Source organism: Pelobates fuscus, chromosome 1 (genome assembly GCF_036172605.1).
Source record: "Pelobates fuscus isolate aPelFus1 chromosome 1, aPelFus1.pri, whole genome shotgun sequence".
In the NCBI taxonomy this organism is placed as follows: domain Eukaryota; kingdom Metazoa; phylum Chordata; class Amphibia; order Anura; family Pelobatidae; genus Pelobates; species Pelobates fuscus.
In genome coordinates, this window is record NC_086317.1 from 425,772,341 (window position 1) to 425,778,340 (window position 6,000).

At 36.6% G+C, this 6,000-nt stretch overlaps 1 protein-coding gene across 1 annotated transcript in view; it reads left to right on the forward strand.

The window, feature by feature from the left end:
• Window positions 1–5,430, forward strand: part of FOXO1 (forkhead box O1) — a 63,318-nt gene extending 57,888 nt beyond the window's left edge. Inside the window, exon 3 of the mRNA XM_063428961.1 lies at window positions 3,274–5,430. The gene's annotated coding sequence lies outside the window, so the exon portion shown is untranslated. The remainder of the gene's footprint in view (window positions 1–3,273) is intronic.
• The last annotated feature ends 570 nt before the right edge of the window (window positions 5,431–6,000 follow it).

Genomic DNA, 6,000 nt, shown 5'->3' on the forward strand with positions numbered 1-6,000 from the left:
TTTACTTTGATCCAGCTTAGATTTTCTGACCATTCTCCCATTAGTAAAAAAAAAAAAACCCTGTCAATGTTTTAGGTGACAGAACATTGGCAGGTTACAAATGCATGCATTTTAATTTATTTGACTTTTGTGTTTTTAATCTGGCCTATTTTATTGGGCAAAGATGGGGCTTACAATTTGAGTTTGCAGGGAGGTGCAGGGGCCATCAGATTTCCCCCCTATATTTTTGTTTTATTTAGTTAACCAACCACATTTTCTAATTCTTGTTAGGAAAGGAAAGTAGATAATAAACCCTGGATCTGGGTGGCAAGCCCTTTGGTAAATGTAGGTCTAGTGTCAACAATTTTGGAAAGGAAATATTGCTAGGCCATCTCTCACTTGGAATGATCCATGTCAGACTATTTTTTATCTAATGAGGAGGTATATTCTAATTATTTAGGGATTTTACAAATGTCGAACAATAAAGGCTGTAGCATGTAAATGGATTTGCCTAAATAATGAAAATTTTATATTGCGCATTGTTCCAAATTTTTTCTGCCCAATTTATATTCCTTTCGCCTTTAGATAATTTAGTTTATCCATTGTTTTCTGCATACAATCATAGGCCACTAATCAGTCTGGCTGTCTACTGTGTCATTATAATCTTTGGCAAATCAAAAGGCTAGAAGTTCACATGTAAATCATATTCATAATCCTACCTCAATAGAAGAAACATGCTCTGCTGTTTTCCTCCAATTAATACATCTTTGGAAGAAAAGTTATTCTTCGTAGTTCATTGAATTAGTATTCATGAATGTCTTAACAAAGTCTAGATAAACAGACCAGTGGTAGCCAGTGAATGAGGTCTACTAATTTACGTAGCGACCTTGGTAGCAAAGTTGCACAACACTCTGTTACATTGTAGCCATAATATACTAGTGTCATTTTATTCTATTTTTGTTTAAAGATTTTTATTTACCTATTTTTAAAGCTAGCTACTCACTGGAAAAAAAATAAAACTAAATGTTTGTTTACTAACTGGACTCCAGTGCCTGTAGAAGCTCATAGCACTGACTTCCAAGCCTATTCCTGATGTCAGCCCAGCCAAAGGATGATGAAAGGGAGAGGAGCACTGCAAGCTTAATATGTCCGTTGACAGGCTGCTGTGCGCGCTGACTACTGACTTTTTATGCACACAATTGACATTAGGCAGCCCGTAACAGAGTTCTGAGTGTCTAAATCATGTGAGCCAGGTATGCAACTAGCCCCAGCACACAAGCACAGATTACTCAGTATGTGCAGTATTTTAATCTGAAACACTGCACATACATACTTCTACCATCATTACCACTTCAAATCACTGTGGTCAAAGTGGTCATGGAGAAACATAGAAACATAGAATGTGACGGCAGATAAGAACCATTCGGCCCATCTAGTCTGCCCAATTTTCTAAATACTTTCATTAGTCCCTGGCCTTATCTTACAGCGAGGATAGCCTTATGCCTATCCCATGCATGCTTAAACTCCTTCACTGTGTTAACTTCTACCACTTCAGCTGGAAGGCTATTCCATGCATCTACTACCCTCTCCGTAAAGTAATACTTCCTGATATTTTTAAACCTTTGCCCCTCTAATTTAAGACTGTCCTCTTGTTGTGGTAGTTTTTCTTCTTTTAAATACAGTCTCCTCCTTTACTGTATTGATTCCCTTTATGCATTTAAATGTTTCTATCATATCCCCCCTGTCTTCTTTCCTCCAAGCTATACATGTTAAGATCCTTTAACCTTTCCTGTTAAGTTTTATCCTGCAATCCATGAACCAGTTTACTAGCCCTTCTTTGAACTCTCTCTAAGGTATCTATATCCTTCTGAAGATATGGTCTCCAGTACTGCGTACAATACTCCAAGTGAGGTCTCACCAGTGTTCTGTACAATGGCATGAGCACTTCCCTCTTTCTACTGCTAATACCTCTCCCTATACAACCAAGCATTCTGCTAGCATTTCCTGCTGCTCTGTTACATTGTCTGCCTACCTTTAAGTCATCAGAAATAATCACCCCTAAATCCCTTTCCTCAGATGTTGGGGTTAGGACTCTATCAAATATTCTGTACTCTGCCCTGGGGTTTTTACGTCCAAGATGCTTATCTTATAGCTAGGACAGCCTTATGCCTATCCCACGCATGCTTAAACTCCTTTACTGTGTTAACCTGGTGTAACCCTTTAATTCATATGGATAAATACAAACTTGACATTCTACATGCACTGTCTGTATCAATGTGTATTTCTAAAAGAATAATGAAAATCCATTAAATGGGAAATAAAATAAAAAAACCTCCAGAAATTATTTTTAGTTACCAGACTGTTGTTACAATGTACTTTGTAACCGTTCGATTTTAACGGGTTAGGCATATTTACTTAATTTTTTCAGTAAAAAAGTAAGAATTATCAAATTTTGAAAACAATCCTACATAATGCTTTTGAACGCTTTCCGATTTACAGGCTAGCGTGTCAGATGAAGCAGAAATTAACTCCATTAGACATCTGCATGCAAGCTTTTCATGCATTTCTCCTTAAACCCACTTTTCTCCCAAAGCAGGTTCATTCTTAAAGGGACACTCCAGGCACCCAGACCACTCCAGTTAATTGAAGTGGTCTGAGTGCTGTGCCCCTATTGCACTAAGTGCTGCAATGTAAAACGTTACAGTTCCAGAGAACTGCAACGTTTACATTGCAGCTCTAAGTCTGCCCTATGTGGCTGTCTACCAGACAGCCAATAGAGGGCTTCCGAAATCCATACCGACTTTTGTTTGGTTATCTGACGCTGGACGTCCTCACGGAACTCCAGCGTCAGATTTTCCCCGTAGGAAAGCATTGAAAAATGCTTTCCTATGGCAAGGTCTAATGCGTGCGCAGCCATTGCTGCGCATGCGCTTTAGGTCTCCCCCGCCGGGACATGGAAAGTAGGAGGGCACTTTGTTTTCCTGGCCCTGGAGAGTCCCTTTTAGACACCATTGGGAAAATATGAAAAGTTTATGAAAATCAGTGTTACACGTTGTACTTAAAAAGTGTATCACGAACTCAACATTTATATTAATTCTCTGCAGCACAAAAAAAAATGCCTTGATGATTTTACTTTACGAAGAAATTACATTTAAAGAAAATACATTTTATTTATTTATCAGTGTGTGAACATTTATTTGCATTTATGTTTACGTTTTTAATTGTATAAAACATTGTGTCAATTAAATTTAAATAAAATAAACACTAATAGTTATTTTTTTTCCCCCCACTTAGGTTTTCTCAATCACAGCAAAGAGCAGTGGAGGTGGAAATGTCCAAAGATGCCCAATGCCCTTCTCCAAATTTTTGATAATTGGTTCCTCTTTTACAAACGTGGCAGATCCAATGGGGTTCTTTTGGATGGATGTTGCCTAGCGTCTCTGTGTGATGTGCTGCTCTTTGACCTCTTTTTAAATATGAAGTGCCAAACCGACTAGAACTCTCAATGGGAAAGTCAACTTTTTTTGCCCCTTCTACCAGCTTTTGGAATACAACTCCTTTGTCCAATCATTGTAATCCAAAAATCCTGCAAGTTGCCAGAGTGTTTTCTCGTCCCCTGTTGATTCAGTGCATGTATGAGCAGTGAAGAATTGATGAACTTGATATGTGCATATGCTCTTTGAGTAACACCGGACATCTACCATAGAGATTTAAAAAAAAATTAATAGAAACTTTGGAAAAGGCATTCCTAAGCATTTGGACACCTTAAGCACCAAATGGGCAACTAACTCATTTTTTTGCAGTTCTATTTCCAGAAACTGAGTTTGTCTGTGTCGCTCTTTATTTTTACCTTTTCTTTCTTTTTTTCTAAAGTAATGTTACCTGTGTTTGGTAACAATGTGTTTAGAAACATCATTTTGATTTACTTAAATACCCAATCTACTTAGTTTTGTCTATTTATTGGACCAATGTTAAAAATTATCCATAGTTGGTGCTAAACGTTAATTTTTGAAGGCCAATAAATCTGCTTTAAGTAAAACGGTAAGAAAAAATACTAGAGAATTGTTGGTGTTTTCCCATACATGTAGTCTTAATAGTATTACAGAACAGCCTATCTGGAAGAAAAGCCCTTTGAATAATTTTATGCTGATCCAGTAAATGTTTGAAATATATGACGAGAAATCAAGTCTAACTACAGAGACAAATTGATTACAATGTACATTGTAGAAAAGGAACGTGTGTGTGTATATTGAGGAGCCAGAGGCCAGAGCTATGTTGGTTACAAGTAAATTATAGAGCACAATAAACTCAAGGCTGTGTTGGTAAACACCGTTCAAGAAAAAAAGTTGGTAGCCCTGCTTCAGGAATAACGAGGTCTTCAACCTACCTTCGTATGCAAATGAACTTCAAAACCGGAGAATGACATATTCACATATGTGGTCAAGCTTCTGATGGCCCAAAAGCAAGATGTGCTTCTGAATAGGAATGGGAGCTATATTCTACCAACAAAAACATTTAGAACTGACCCTTTTGCCCTGTGAGAATTAAAAAAAATTAAATTTGTGGGGGCTGGGGTGGGGGAGAGGGACACACACACATCAGTTTGAAAATTTCCAATGCTGATAAATGGAAGCTGAAAATCTTGTAAATCAAGGCAGATAATCCGTTTTACTTACTTAAATATTTGAAAAATTGGCATTTTCTTCTTAGATTAATATTCATTCAAAATCGTAAATTATCAAAGTTAATATATAACAAGTTCAAGGCAGATGGCGATTTAAAAAAAAAGAGAGAGATGTTTTTGGACGGGATGTGCGCTTTTATCCCAAAAATATTCGGGCTGTGCACAGTTATCCAAAACCATTCACTCATTATTCGTGTTGAAGTTTACTTCCGTACCCAGATTAACTTAACATTTTTTTTACATTTTTATTTTTCTAATTTTGTTAGTTTTGTAAATTCAGCACAATTACCGTGTTTACTGAATAGCACTGCTATTCTCAACTTTCAGTCGCCAACATGCTCAGCACCAGCTTTTTATGTAGAGGATTTGGGTGAGTTATGGTTAAGATATCATGGACATTCTTAAAAGGAAAATGGTAGAAAACCCTGTAAATAAGAAGTAAATATTTCTTCATTTTGCCTTAAAAGTTGTGTATAAATGTTTGTATCGCCTGCTTAGTTAATTCCTGAAAATAAGTTAGCATTTTTTTTACCTTTTTTTTTTTTAACAACCTTCTTATGAGACTGATTTACGAATACCGTAAAGTGTTTTAATATGCTTTGATTGCTTGTTATTGATGCTTTACCCCCTTTTCATCTGTTTGGGGGGGACTGTGATGCAATATAGAATAAATCATTGCTATCCTCTCTTACCGTGAGAGAGTGAACTGTTGTATTTATTTTCTAGAGGTTTCACAATGTATTATTAAATGCTCATGTCCATTTTAATTTATCTATTTATTTTTTAACATTTTTCTATTTTAAAGGAAATCAGTCCTGGAAAATACTGCGTGTGTAGTTTTGTTGTAAGCATAATATTAATTTGTTTTAAATACTTTATTGGTCCACAATCAAGAGTTCGAGTGTATCTAAAGGGGGAACTCTCCTTATCTTTAAACAAATACAGAGCACCACCATTCGACCAATCTGGCTTTCCATACTCGAGTTAGTCAGTTTTGGCATGATGTTTATCACAGCCATTTCCTTTTTGCTCCTCTTTAACTGTACTTTTTGTTGGTACTATAATGTTAAAGCCACGTAGACTTATAGAATATCAACTAAAACTGAAAGTATGCTTCAATATATATAGTTAGAATCATCACATTTTAAATGGACACATCTCATTCTACTGATTATAGGGCTTGGAGTTCCCTGGTAATGTCCCTCTATTTAATGTTAAACCGCCCTCACTGGAGGTATGGCTAAGGCAGAGATTACACACTTCCTTCTAGCCATACCGAGTCTTACCAGCAATGAGAGACATGATAGGCTGAAATCAGTCAGCAGACACTCTAAGCC